This window comes from Panthera onca, chromosome C2 (assembly GCF_046562875.1).
Source record: "Panthera onca isolate mPanOnc1 chromosome C2, mPanOnc1 haplotype 2, whole genome shotgun sequence".
Taxonomy (NCBI): Eukaryota; Metazoa; Chordata; class Mammalia; order Carnivora; family Felidae; genus Panthera; species Panthera onca.
In genome coordinates, this window is record NC_138347.1 from 40,773,771 (window position 1) to 40,789,011 (window position 15,241).

The window sequence follows — 15,241 nt, forward strand, 5'->3', positions numbered from 1 at the left end:
CTGGATTTTGATGTTTTGAAATATAATCAATTATCATATATTAGTCTGAGGAAATTTCATTGTTAAATTATAACCCCAAGCAAAAAGTCTTTCTAGTTATCACTCCTTTGAAAGTTTTAGTTTTTAAATGGTGTTCTCATTTCATTTTATGTTTTTTCCCCCTTCCATCCCAAACTTGAAAAGACAAGGCCAATCATAGTCAAATACCGTAAAAGCTGTGCTCCCATGGTTTTTATGTAAAGTTAATAAAATAAATAAGAGGCAGCTGTGCATTTCAGGAAATCACTCCATTGAGGGGTTCTGGGAATATTACAACCACAAGTGTGAAGCCGGAGTCACCAGAAACCCTCAATGGAATTACAGCTCAATAAATCAAAATTTGCTCCCTTTTACCTTTACAGTATAACTCTGCATTCTATGTGGTGCCTATGTGTTACAGTATTCCTGCTGCTATCTTTTTAATTATCATCGAACTTCTACCTTCCTGTTCCACCAGGTTGGGATTTTTTGGGGGGAGCTTTTCATGTGCTTGATTGCAGTGGGTCTCAAACATTTTGGGTCTAGGGACCGCAGCATGGTAATAAATCCCTCTCACCTGCCACGACCAAATGAGAAAGAATGAATGAAATAAAAACCATGAGGCATTTTGATAACATTTCATGGAGGTATATAATAAGTACATCCATGTCTGATTGTAATATCATACATGTTAGTAGTAGGTCTATGGGCCAGCAGGTAGACCACCTACAAGCCCCTGTGGACTACAGGTCTCCTAGCTGACTGATAGGCTGTGAGTTACTGTTTTTGACAATCACTGCAAAATACAATTATCATTCTTCTCTTTAACCTGTGTATTCGTTGATAACAAACCTGGTAAACTATTTTTTCCCCAGGATTTCTTGTTCTCATAAGTCTTCCCCACCCTCATTTTCTTTTAAAGTATTAGCAAAATCTTAGTTTCCTTAATCAAAAAAACACTATGCAGATTCTTCTAGCTAAGCAGACAAAACACCAAAACACACCCCGGCCCCTCCAAAAAGAAGCACCAATCTAGAAGCTGGGTTCAAATCCTGATCTTTATCAGTTAGCTCTGTAACTATGGACAAGTCTTAAATGTCTCATTTCCCCCCCCCCTCCCATTTTGGAAATAATATTAGTATCCATCTCCTAAGATCGCACTGAAGTCTGTTAGTAAGCTTTTGGTATGTAACAAACCACCCAAACATAGTGACTCAATACAATAAACAGTTATTATTTCTATAACCCTGTGGATTGGCTTCAGAGATCTTTCTGATCTGGAGAGACTGGCTAGCGAAGGGTTGTTTAGGATGGTTTTATTTACACGTCAGTGGTTGGCAGGCTAGTTGGTCTGGGGAGGCCTCACCTCAGGTTGGCCAGATGGGTGGATACCATCTGCCAGATGGGCAATGTGTGGCTCACCGTCCAACAGGCTAACTCGTGCTTCCTCACGTGGTGCTGTCAGGGCAGCAAAAAAGAGCAGGTCTGTTTTCAAGGCTGCGCTCACATCATGTTTGCTAATGCTCTGGACCAAAGCAAATCACACGGTCAAGCCCAGATTGAAGGGGTAGAGATATAGGCTCCACCCCTTGATAGGAAGAGCGGAAATTCATATCACAGAGGAACACAGTTCAAGGATGGGCGGAATTTGTGGTCTTTTTGCAGTATGCCACATAAGGATGAGATGACACTAGTGCCCAGGTCAGGTGCTGAGAGTCAGCGATGGCATCTAGTGAGAGTCCTAATAAATCTTATCCGTGATCTCCATCATGTTCGTAATTAGCACCACCCTCACACTCAGTTCTTGCCATTAGAGCTGGTTTTGTTTAGTTATCTCTTTTCTATGTAAATGAGAAATTATATCAATTTAGATGGGGTTGAAATCTGATTAGCTTCTGAGTCTGTTGCAATGTTCTCCCAAGGCATTACTCTCTTTAAGGTGAGTGACATGGTCATTACAGGAAAACAAACAAACAAACAAACAAACAAACAAATCTCTCCAGTTTATTCTTGACACTGCTTGCTGCCAGAGTGACACATACAAAAAGTCTGGATTATCTCTGTTTTAACTTCTAACTTTCCAGCCCTATTTTCCACAATATTTTCAGCCTGCCCCTAAACCCAACCCACATGCCTTGAATTACTGCTGGAACTTGCTGGAACTTTTTGCAAATGTATTTCCTCCTGCCTGGAATGTTCTCCGGTCACAAATAGGGAACTGGAACTTTATGAAATGTTGTATTTTTAGAAGACCGTCCCTTACGGCTTCTGCAGAGATAAGAACTCCTTCATCTGAGCTCCCATAGCGTTCTGTACATGTCAGAAACCTAACCCGTGTTTCATTCCATCAGAGAATCCTTTTCAACACAGTACTTCTAATATTTAACTGTTCAAAATGGGAATTTGCAATCTAAGACTCAATTCTGAATATTGTGAACATTTCCTTTTATAACTTTTCTTAAGCTCTCTACGCTCACTGTTACACAAGAACATGAACCAAAAAATTGGTGCGAAGGGAGGGAATCACTCATTAGTGGTGACAAGAGTTGAAATAAGCACATGATCAGAATAGCTTAGTGGGATTAAGGGACCTGTGGGGTCAATTCAAGCAAGACTTAGATGTTGGAAAAACAAACTTCGCCTTTCCAAGTAAACAGACAACTGCCATGGGAATATATATGCTCCCCTGGGTGAGGCCAGGATCTGCCACAGAAGGGCCATGGAAGATGGAAGTTAGCTTCTGTGGTGCTGAAAGGAAACCAGACTAGTTCATCTGTTGATCATTAGCTCCTTCCAGGTAGTGACAATTTTTTGATGTTTTACCTTGTGGCTGTGAGCACGTTGTACAGTGTAGGATACCTAAAAAAAACAAAAACAAACAAAAAAAACCACTGTGAATAACTATATCTGTAGGATGAATGAAAAAGATTCAAAGTGTGGGTATCCAGTTTTAGGTCACATAATGAATATGCACTTTTTTTGCCCACGAACACTAAGGGTGAGAACAACCTCTGGTCTGGAGAAGAGCTTTTATCCATCAGATGAAACAAGTGTACTTATCTTGGTCAATATTCCCTACCTTTCCTGAGGTCTGTTGATTCCCTTGGAGGAGAGGATCTGGAATGACATCCTCTTCCTAAGTTTGTACCACCCTGGGGTACATGGAAGATGTAGTTAGACTTGGGAGGGACAGTCCAGACTCCACAAATGACCCATCTCTGTTGGATGTGCCTGCTGTAGGATTTATTGCAGGTTAGGCCTTTTAACTGGAATATCATTCATACATATGATCTGACTTCTACCCGGAGATAATCTTGGTATTATTCTTTCTTTAGACAGAGGTCTCCATTGTGGGTGATTCTGACCCTTCATGGGCATTTGCCAATGTTTGGAGGTATTTCTTATTGTCACACTGGACAGGGGATGTAATTAGCATCCCTAGGTAGAGGCCATGATGCTGCTAACCATCTATGGTGCACAGGCAGCCCCTCACAACACAGAATCATTTGGCCCCAAATGTCAATAATGCAATGTCAAGAAGAAACCCTGCTTTAGAGTGTATCTAGTTTTGGCTAGGCTCAGAATTTGGGGTTTCCATTCCTTTATAGGGTTTTGCTTAAATAGTGAAATATAATTCTTCCCCCACATCCCCCATTTTTATTGACATATACTTGATATACAGAACTGTATATGTTTAAGGTATACAGCATAATGATTTCACTTACATATGTTATGAAATGGTTACCACAATAAGTTCAGTTAATATCCATTGTTTCATTATAGTTACAAAACAGAAGAGGTTTTTCTCTTGTGATGAGAACTTTTAGGATGTACTCTTCCTAACAACTTTTAAATATATCATAAAGTAGTGGTAATTCTAGTCGTCACGTACATTACATCTAGTACTTTGTCTTACAACTGGAAGTTTGGGGGCGTCTGGGTGGCTCAGTTAAGTGTCTGACTTCAGCTCAGGTCATGATCTTGCGGTTTGTGAGTTTGAGCCCCACGTTGGGTTCTGTGCTGACAGCTCAGAGCCTGGAGCCTGCTTCGGATTCTGTGTCTCCCTCTCTCTGCCTCTTCCCAACTCATGCTCTGTCTCTCAAAAATAAATACACATTAAAAAAAAACAAAACTGGAAGTTTGTACCTTTTGACCGTTTTCATCCAGTTCTCCATCTGAAATATAATTCTGTAACATGTTTTGGAATGACAATATTTTTCATTAAATATAGCACCGATCATTTTCTTTTCTTGAAAGTAAAATCTTTAAGGACTTAAAATTAAATGGTTTTGGAGATATTTTAAATGAAGCAGAAACTGACCAATTGAACTTATAAGACTTTGAGATAAACTTAACTGACTTCCCTCAACTGGAATCTTGGATAGTAATTGGGTTGCAGCTCTAAGCAGTATTCACAACCTGGACCTTCAGAGGCTGATGTAGGAGATGAATTCATATCGGTTTGGATTTCATTATGCTTAATAACTATGATAAATGCCAGTCATGGTTTCTTGCAAATTCAGTCCTGGGAAAATTTCCATAAAGATGTGACTCAGGTAAAACAAATGTGTTTCAAGTATCTAATCTACAGTGAACAATTTGTCCTGTCCCTGAGGAATGAAACGATAATTTCAAACACATGTTTGGGAAACTGGACAGTAAAGGCAATATGAGAATTGTCCTAGTAGCTTGTTTAAGAAAACTGTATTCACTTGAAATCTTACCAGCAAGGGTCTACTCAAATGGTAAAATGGTGAGGAGAGGCATCGGATACTTCTCAAGGGTGCCTTCCCTTCCTCCCACCCCAGATTACCCCCTGCCAAGAGTAGGATCCAGCAGTGCTCTCTGACCACCTCACAGAGCCCCAAAGGGACAGCTTGAGCCTCCTGATTGACAAAAGAAGCTGGGGCCTGGAGTCAACTGTCTCCTCCTCCCACCTCTCATCTAGGGGTGGGGGATCTCCTTTCCCCTGAAGAAACACTTCTTTCCCATGAAGTGTTTATGAGGAAATCCTAGTAGCTTTGACATTGAAACTATGCAACTGTTTGCCTATTTGTTGAAAACTAGTAGAAGGAAAACAGCACAGCCTGACACAGTAATTATAGGAGGATTGAAAAAAAAATAAAATCTGTACCAATGCCAGGGGACATAAAAGCAATTTCCCTTTCAAATATCTTGATGGTTTAGATACAAAAGATTCCTCTTATATTTAGACTTAGAGGAACATCAGTTGAAGACTTCAGTTTCTTTCCTCTGGTTGCATAAGGCTTCTCTGACCAGGTGCAGGAGAGGGAGTGGGTAATGGCTAAATACAGACTTAGAGACCGAGGGCAAATGCCCCAGTTGTCCTTGAGCTTCTGTACCTACTTGGTGCACAGGGTGATGGAGCCATTTCTGGCACCCTAATACGGTTGAATCTGGACTCACAGGAAAAAAGAAAAGAAAGATTTTTTTTTTTTCCTCTCCTTTAATGAAATAGCTAGAAGCTCCTTCAGGGCCTTGTGTTTTGAATCACCACAGGGGATGGATGGTCCTGGTGTAAATGGATTAACTCCCTCAGTCCTTACAGTAAGATTAGAACCAAGGGCAGGAACTCCTGCATGGAGGTGTGAATTCCAGCCTGGAGGAGACATGATTAAGGCTTGTGCCACTAAAAGTTTGTCTGTAGGGATTAGGCAGTCCTGACAGGATCCCCCACTCATATTAGTTGGGCTGGGTGGGCCTCAGGTCCTCCCTTTCTGGCTTCCTTGCCCTAGGGTTCCACGCTTTCCTTCTTTCGCGCTGGCTTGGCCCTCTCTCTTCTACTATGGCTTTGTTGGACCAAAGGGTGAGGAAAGGAATTTCCTCTTTTCTTTTACCAGAGGGTGTTGGCTGGAGGTGAAATCTGGAGTTTGGCCTAGAACTCACTACTCAACTACAAAGTCAGGTAGCCCGGGGTGGGGGTGGGTGGGGGTGGGTGGGGGTGGGGGCAGAGCTAAGACCGTCTTTGAAATGTCCCACCTCCACTGTATCCCCTTCTCAGTTTTCAAGGGGACAGTGGCTATATAGAAGAGATGGAGCAGGACTCTGCCTGAGAGTCTAAGGGCCAGGTCCTCTGGACTCCCTCAGGCCATGTTTGTCCTTGGGGAATTAGCTGGGTGAGCTCTGCCTCTCCCCAACCTCTAATCCACCTTCTTATAGAAGCCTTATTACACTTTTATCTACCTTTTAGTGAAACAATAGAAATGGTAGTGGCAATAGGTAGTGGCAGCTTCACTTCCTTAGGCCGGGGGTGGGGGCTAGGAACTAATTTCTTTTTCCAAAGGGGGAAAAAAAATTACCTTCAAAGTTTTGGATTTTTCCTTTTTTTTAAAGAAGGGAGAAAATTTTCAGTGACTGCTAGATTGTTTTACTTTTTTTTTTTTAAGTTTATTTATTTTTGAGAGAGAGAGAAAGAGCAAGTGCATGAGGGAGGGACAGAGAGAGAAGGAGAGAGAATCCCAAGTAGGCTTTGCACCAGCAACGCAGAGCCGGATGTGGGGCTTGAACTCATGAACTGTGAGATCATGACCTGAGCCAAAATCAAGTTGAGCTACCCAGGGACCCCTTGTTTTACTTTCTGAAAATTTCTCTTTTTTCCCTCCTGTAAATACGTTTCACTTATTGGGAATTTTCTTCACTCGTTTGAGGTAATGCACTATTCTAACAGGTACAACTGTTACTTATTTTGAGAGAGAGAGAGAGAGAGAGTGTAAGCACACAAGAGCACTGGGGAGGGGTAACATTATATTGGTGGTTTGAGCCAGGGTAAGTAGGCAAGGAAAAGAAATAAAATTCAGCCAGATTGGAAAGAAGTAAAGCTATCTCTGTTTGCAAATGTTACCCTAATCTTTTATATCGAAAGTCCTAAGGAATCTACTAAAAATAAAACTATTAAGACTAATAAATGAGTCTCCAGCAAAGTTACAGAATGCCAAATCAATACACAAAAATCAATTGTATTTATATACATTCGTAATGGACAATCTGAAAATGAAATTAAGAAAATGATTCTGTTTACAATACCATCTGAAAGGATAAATGTGTATAAATAAATTTAACAAAAGAAATTCAAGACTTACACAGGAGAACTAAAAAACATCATTGAAAGGAAGAAAAGAAGTCCTAAAGAATGCAAAGATACCACATGCTAATGTACTGGAAGATTTAATATTCTAAGACGGTAATCCTCCCCAGATTCCAGCTGACTTCTCTGCAGACATGACAAGTTAATCTTAAAATTCCTGTGTTAATACAAAGTATCCAGAATAACCCAAACAATCTTGAAAAAGTATGACAAAGTTTGAGGACACCCATTTCTGATTTCAAAACCTACTACAAAGGTATGTACTCAGGACAGTGTCGTTCTGGCATAAGTACAGAAATAAACCCTCACGTTTTGGTCAATTGATTTTTGACAAAGGTGCCAAGACGATTCAATAGGGAAAGAGTAATCTTTCAACAAATGAAGCTGGGGACAACTAACTGGATATTTACATGCAAAAGAAGGGCATTAAACTCCTGTCTCACATAATATACAAAAATTAACTCTAAATGGATCATAGACCTAAATGAAAGAGTTAAAACTTTTAAAACCCTTAGGAGGAAATATGGGAGTAAATCTTTGTGGCCTTGGGTTAGGCAATATTTTCTTAGGCATGACACCAAAAGCATAAATGACAAAAGAAAAACATAGATACATTGAACCTCATCAAAATTAAAAAAAAAAAAAAAAATGTGTTGCCAACAATACCAAGAAAATTAAAGGACAACCCACAGAATAGGAGAAAATAGTTTCAAATCATGTATCTAGTAAGGACCATGTATCCAAAATATATGCAGAATTGTTACAACTTAGCATTAAAAAAGATAGAAAATCCGGGGCGCCTGGGTGGCTCCGTTAAGCATCCAACTTCAGCTCAGGTCACGATCTCGCGGTCTGTGAGTTCGAGCCCCGCATCGGGCTCTGGGCTGATGGCTCAGAGCCTCGAGCCTGCTTCCGATTCTGTGTCTCCCTCTCTCTCTGCCCCTCCCCCTATTCTCTGTCTCAAAAATAAATAAACGTTAATAAAAAAAAAAAAAAAAAAAGAAAATCCAATTAAAAATCAGACAAAGAACTGGAATAGACATTTTTTCCAAAGAAAATACATAAATGACTAATAAGCACAAACATGCTTAACATTATTAATCACTAGAGAGACGAAAATCAAAATTACAGTGAGATACCATTTCACACATACTAGGATAGCTAGAATCAAAAAAAAAAAAAAGTCAGACATAGCAAAAGTTGGTGAAGACTTGGAGAAATTGGACACCTCATACACTGGTAGTGGGAATGTAAAATGGTGCAATCACTTTGTAAAACAGTCTGGCAGTTTCTCGAAAGGTTAAGATAGACTTACCATATGACTCAGCTGTTTCACTCTTAGGTACATATCCAAGAGAAATGAAAACTTACGTCCAGACAAGAATTTGTATACAGATGTTCATAGCAACATTATTGATAATAGCCAAAAGGTAGAAATAGCCCAAATGTCCATTAACTGATGAATAGATAAATAAAATGTGGTCTATCAATACGCAGAATATTATTTTGCAATATAAAATAGTAAAGTACTGAAGTATGATACAACATGGGTGGATCTTGAAAACATTATGCTCAATGAAAGAAGTCAGTAACAGATAAACCCGTATGGTAGAATTCCATTTTATGAAATAGCCAGCATAGTCAAATCTACAGAGATTGAAAACAGATTGATGTTTGCCTACGGCAAACAGCAGAGGTGGAGAGTATCTGTTGATGGGTGCAGTTTTTTGTTTTTGTTTTTTGTGGGGTTTTGTTTTTTTGTTTTTTGGTGTGATGAAATTTTTCTAAAATTAGATCATGATGATGGTTACACAATTCCTTGAATATACATAAAGAACAACTCTGTGGGGAACACGAACACACATACACATATGTGTGCATGCACGCAAATGCATTGTGTCAACCACACCAAATGTATTTGCAGAGTGAATTTGCCATGGAAGTTGCTGATTCATGACTCCTGTTGGGGATGAAAAAAAGAAAAAAAGCAGATGTTCTTGCCATTGAATCACCATCAGATTAGTAGGAGAGATGAGATGATAGGCATAAATAATTACAACAAAAGAGAATTCAGAAAGTAGGAAGTTCTGGCTGTGTGATCAAGGGCAAGGTGTTATGAAGGTAGTGGCCTTAAAGAAATAATTCTGTTTCAAAAAGAGTGTAGGACATTTATATCTACATAAAACACCAAAAGAATCTAATTGAGCTGTGTTGATATGATTTTAGAGATATAATGTAAAAGGCAATTTTTTTTGTCACATGCTCAATGATGGAGTGATTACATCAATAATTACCGAAAGCCAAGGCCAAATGCAAATATCACCACAATAGAATGAACTTATGAAATATAAGACTAGATCTAAAATTTTATCTAAAAATTATTTTATATCAGGATTATTAGAACTTTGTGGAGTCAAATATTAAACATTTGACATTGTGGGGGGTCCCTGGCTGACTTAGTGGGTAGAGCATGAGAGTTTTGATCTCAGAGTTGTTAAGTTGAAGCCCCACATTGGGTGTAGAGATTACTTAAAGAATAGAATCTTAAAAAAAAAAAAAAAAAAGGTTGACACTGTGGATCTGGAATGGTAATTTCTCTAACTCCTCAGCTACTGGATGCCCATTTAGTCACTCTGGCCACATGTTTGAGGTACTTAATGCATAGTTGCTTTCAACTGACATATTTAGTAATATCATTAGTAATTTTATATTCAGCAGAATATAACTCAGGAAAATGTTTTTAGTTACATTTTTTAAAATGAACTTGGGACAAATCTTAAAATAGCCTTTTCCTTCAATAAGTGTATAACAATCATTGGAATTAGTTTTGGGTTAATTTTTAACCTCATAGACAAATCTTAAAGCATTCTTATAAAATTATGATTTTGAGTTTTGATTAGTGAGAACAAAATGTAATTTGGGAAACCTATTTTTCTTTTTTTAATGTTTATTTATTTATTTTTGAGAGAGAGAGAGAAAGCCAGCAGGGGTGGGGCAGAAAGAGACAGAGAGAGAGAATCCCAAGCAGGCTCCATGATGCAGGGCTCCATCTCATGAACCCATGAGATCATGACCTGAGCCGAAATCAAAAGTCAGACACTCAACTGACTGAGCCACCTATGTGCCCTGGGAAAACTATTTTTCTTTAACCCTTTCTCCTTTTGTTTATGCTTATATTCTTCGTTATGTCTAGTTGGTAGATGATGTATTCTGAGAGTTGTTATGTAGGATTTGGGATACTTTCCTCTTTGTAAAATGTCCGTGTGGCAAAATTGATTTTAATTTATCCTCATAAACTATGAAAATTCCTTGGCAGAATCTTTGTCTTGAAAGTTTTACAACTTCTATGGGATTAGGTAACTGGTAACTAAATATAACTTATAGGTTATTTTCTTTCATGTTTTAACTGCTTACACTATAACCGATTCTACTATGATTGGAGTGTGATAGTGGTGGGTTGTCCGTTCTTCCCCTGGAACCAAGACCCTCCCACCTTAGTCTGAGAACCAAACTTTTCCGAATCTTCTTTGTTGTAAGGTTCTGGTTAGAGTTTCCTGTTGAGAGTAATTTGTGTGGAAGATGAAGGTGAGGGGGAGCCCCGTTCTTGAGAAATCGTGGTGTTAAGCCATGGTGACTCTGTAGACTGAGTTAGGAGCTATCACTTGTGGTCCCAGTGACAGTGGTTTCTCAAAATTCCCTGCAAGCTGCAGCTTCTCCATACACCCGTGCTCCAAGCTGACCTCGTTAGTAACTGCTCTTGATCTCTTGGCTTCATGTTGGTAGACCTTTATTTCCCAGCTCCTACTTGATTCATATAAACCATCGCTCCTGTATCACACTCGTTATTTTCATATTCTTATAGTGACTCCCTTTATATGATCAAAGTCAGACTAACGCAATGTTATTCTAATCTTTACTAATGATCTTTGTATTATTATTTATATATTATAAGCATATCTTGTCTCTAAAAGAATGCATTTTTCCTAAATGTATCTCATTAAGGGACTCTCTCCTAATACTGATGTACCTCTCAGTTTATTTTTATTCAACCATCGGATATTTCTTAACCCCTTTAAAACAAATTTATCATCTGTTAACACTGCTTATTATTTCTGCAATTAATTTTGGTAATAATAATGGATTGTAGTTCAGCTGAGTGGCAGAATTTCAACACATAGGGCACATAAAATTTTTTTGTTCAGGTTATACCTAATATGCTTTTATCTATATTTGAATGTAAATTTTCAGAGCATGACGATAAATCTGAATGGCACGTCTTATTTATATTACTGACATCGTTATACTGATTAGATATGTTGGTAACTTATCAAGTACCTGTCATTGATTATGCACAACTTCAGGAAGGCCAGTAGTTCTTTAGCTCTATGATGGTCCAAAGATCAAGGCTGAAGCTAAAGTCAAAGAGAAGATTTTGGCAGAATTCTGGGGAGAAGCTGAATGTCAGTGCATCTTGAGACGGTGCTGTGCATTGGGGGATCTCAAGAAATATTCACTTTCTGACTAGTTATGGACATTATGATTTACAAAAAGCAGGTGCATATCCAAAGGTATACAATATGTATCCACAGGTACAAAAGGTAAGGAGAATAAACTGGCTTCCTTCCCCCCAGTCTTGTTTAGAGAAGGCTTGTTTTAGTTTTCCTCCTGAAGTTCATTGAAAGGAGTTCCTTGGAAACGTTCTTAGTGGATTCAGCATTTTGTAGCAATTAGAATACTAAGGAAGCACTTGTCATTTCATGTGAAAAAAGATAGACATTTGAGAAAATAAAATGTCTTTGCATAGTTTCAAGGTCACTAAAATGTTAAGTGGAAAGTTGCTAAATGTGGTAAATGAAAACACATTTTCATATATAAGATACCAGGAACGATTTCACGTTCTGAATCATCTCTATGTAATTGTCCTGTAGGTATTCAGAGAAAGGAATTATAATCAGTTGGCAATACAAGTATTGTCTAGACCACTCACGGTTTTGTTGTGGAACCTGAGAGATAAACACTGTCTGAATTAGAAACATGTAACCATGCATGTTGGTAAATATAAAAGTTCTAAATCCTTTTTCTAAATCCATAGGAGAAAAATCTGTTAAAATCTGTCACTTTCCAGAATGTATTCAATATAACAAGAACAGCATTTTTTGACTTTGGTCTGTTGTAAATGGGTCTAATGGGTGACAACTGATGTACTCAGTAATAGAATAGAAAATCAACACAATTATTTATGTAAATGTTTGCCCCCAGGCATTCTGGGGACAGCAGAGTCCTCTTGCCAAGATGGTTTTCCTCAAGGACCTAAGTACTAATAAAAATTGGAGCAGATACATTAATCAAAAAGAAAAGTTTTTAAAGAGTTTATTTTTGAGGTTTATTGTCACTGTTCTTAGTGAATTGATAATCTTAATTGGATATATTTGGAATCAATCCAAATTCTTATTTGGAGATTGAATTGTTCTAGTGATTAAACAAAGTAACTGAGGTCACCACCCTATTCAATAAGATATTTTTTGGCATGTAATTAATTATAATCTCATTGTAAATCCTTTTGATTTAAAGATTAATGTTGATTCTTTGTTTCGATTATTCTATTCATTTTTTAAATTAAAATTAAGGCATGCAACAGATCGCTATAGAACTTCAAGATGTTGATACTATTCATTTAAAAAGACAGTTTTATTTTTTTAGTCAAAAGCAATGTATTTGTTATAACTACATTATTTCATTATTCTGTTACGTTGTACAGCCAATATGTATTTTGTAATGATTTTCATTTATTTTTTTTTTGTTTTTTTGAGAGAGAGGGCGCAAGTGAGCAAGGGGCAGAGAGAGAGCGAGAGCAAGAGCGAGAGCGAGAGCCAGAGAGAGACAGACTGAGAGAGAGAGAGAAGTGTTTTTACCTGAAGTGGGGCTTGTGCTCACCCAAAGCAGGGCTGGTGCTCACCCCATGTGGGACTCAAACTCACGAACCAGGAGATCATTACCTGAGCTGAAGTCAGATGTTTGACCAACTGAGCCACCCAGGCACGCCGATTCTTTCCATTTATAAATGTTCGTTCCATCCATCTTCTTCCAGGGAGAAGCAGGAGACTGGGTTTTACTGTTGGAGTGAGCAGAGGGAGAAAGCAGCTTAGTGCCCACTGGCCCTCAGGCAGCCGCTGGGAGAATATGTAGTCAAACCCTTTCCAGGGAAAAACTGGGAGATGGGTGTTTTTGCCCGCTCTCTTTGTGCTGGAAGAGGTAGCTGGGAGGAATGCTCATATATCTAACAACTGCTTCTTTGTGTCCTGTAGTCCTGTGGGACTCATGAATGCAAGCCCTGTTGGCTGTCACAGTTGGGGCCCATCCCTAGGGTGGCAGCTATCAAAGCTGGGGCTCTAGATGTGTGGGCAAGCTCTTTCCTTCTAGGATGAAGCTGGTGACTTGGTTTTATCCTTGGAGTGAGCCAGAAAGAAGATGGGGGAAGTGCTCACCTGCTCTTCTGGGCCTCAGAGAGGATCCCTAGTCCACACGTAGGTGCAGGCTAATCAGCAGTCAGCCCTGCAGCAGCTGCTGCTTCGGTATGCTTCGGTCAAACTCCCTTCAGGGAACAAGTGGCAGAGGAAGGTTTTGTCTGCTCCCTCCTCCCTGTGTCTGGGGGGATAGCAGGGTGACTGCTCACAGGCCTGTTGCACAAATGCTACTTTGTTACTACGGTCCCCGGTCCCGGTCCCGTGAAACTTGCGAATACTGTCAGAAGATTTGGAGCCTGTGTCTTAGAGATAACCTTAAAAGTTGAGGGCACTGTATGTGGAGTGCAAACCCTTTGCTCCTTAGGGACAAGCTGGGAGTTGGGGTTCTCTTCTGACTGTAAGGCACTGTGTCAGGGGCTTGTGGTGAATGTGGATTTCAGTCTTTCCTACCCATTTTGATGTATTTTCCCAGTCCCTGATGTGTACGAGCCCTCAACTAGTTTCTGGATTTCTCTGGAGGGAATTGATCCCTGTGTAGCAATGTATCTGGTGTATCCCTGAAAGGAGGGACATTCAGAGGCCTCCTATGTTGCCATCTTGGAAGCCTCCCCTGAAAGATTTAGTAAGAATAAAAATTGTCTTTACCCTAATTGAGAGGTTTAGCTACCTGAGAATAAAGCCAGAAAAGGGAGCAGTAGAGACAAAAGGCGGTAGCAGCATGGAAAAATAGTTGAGTGGGTGAGATTGACATCGCTCAGCAGTCATTTAGAATGAAAAGAACTTTAACTTTTTTTTTTTCTTTTCAAGAATAGATCCCCTACTCCCGTTATTTGTGATGACTATTGCTTCTCAGGGCTAGAGTTACAAATTGAACAACACTGATTAGCCCTTGTGAGATGGGCTATATACCTGGAGATCAGGATTGGATTCCATTTACAATTCATAGCACCTACTAAGATGTATAATGGGATTGCATTCACCTGCAGAAGTTTATCAGTAGATTTAAACAAATGCTAATGATAATTGGGTAGACATAAAGCCAGACTAGGTGTTTGGTGAGTTGGGGAGGGTAAAAAGTATGCTAGAACTGAGCTTCTCAAACTGTCTTTGGTGAAGTCCAGATCTTTTACCCCCATCCCTCCACACACTCCCCCGGCCTTTAAAAAAAAATGTCATGGGCTGATACTTTTGTAAAATACAATATAAATTAATTAGAAGAAAATTTAAATATAGTCCTCCACTTAAAAAATTTTGTTCAACAGGCATAAAATACTCTATCAACTTGCTATAAAAGTTTCTCAATTATCAACAATTTCTCTCTCTCTCTCTCTAATTCTCAAGTGTAAATTCAATGTTTTTATAAACAGGATTTAATAATTCTAATTTAATAATTCTTCCCTGAGAGAACCTCAAAGAAATTGTTTTTTTACACCCAAGTTCTGGGGCCACATGCCTGGTAGGTAGAAGCTAGACCAAAGCAGTGGAAGGAACACCCTGAGGCAGAGCCCAGAGTCCTTGAAGGGGAATGATAAAAACCTGAGCTGGAGGTGAGAAGGTAATAAAAAAAAAAAAAAAAAAAAAAGCTACATTTTAAGCCTTCTGACCAAGCTATTCCTGGTCAGGAGTTCAACATCCTGACCTTGTGCCTTCCAAG

The 15,241-nt window shown here is 39.1% G+C and overlaps 1 protein-coding gene and 1 long non-coding RNA gene across 2 annotated transcripts in view; one reads left to right on the forward strand and one right to left on the reverse strand.

Moving 5' to 3' along the window:
* The window catches only part of CSNK2A2IP (casein kinase 2 subunit alpha' interacting protein), a 517,960-nt gene that overhangs the window by 48,296 nt on the left and 454,423 nt on the right, over window positions 1–15,241 (forward strand). The gene's annotated exons all lie outside the window — the stretch shown is intronic.
* LOC132683832 (uncharacterized) lies at window positions 1,901–13,916 on the reverse strand. Its single transcript, XR_009612407.3, has 3 exons — window positions 13,609–13,916; window positions 13,120–13,235; window positions 1,901–2,877 (listed from the first exon to the last, which is right to left on the reverse strand). It is a non-coding gene; the product is annotated as an uncharacterized LOC132683832 (long non-coding RNA).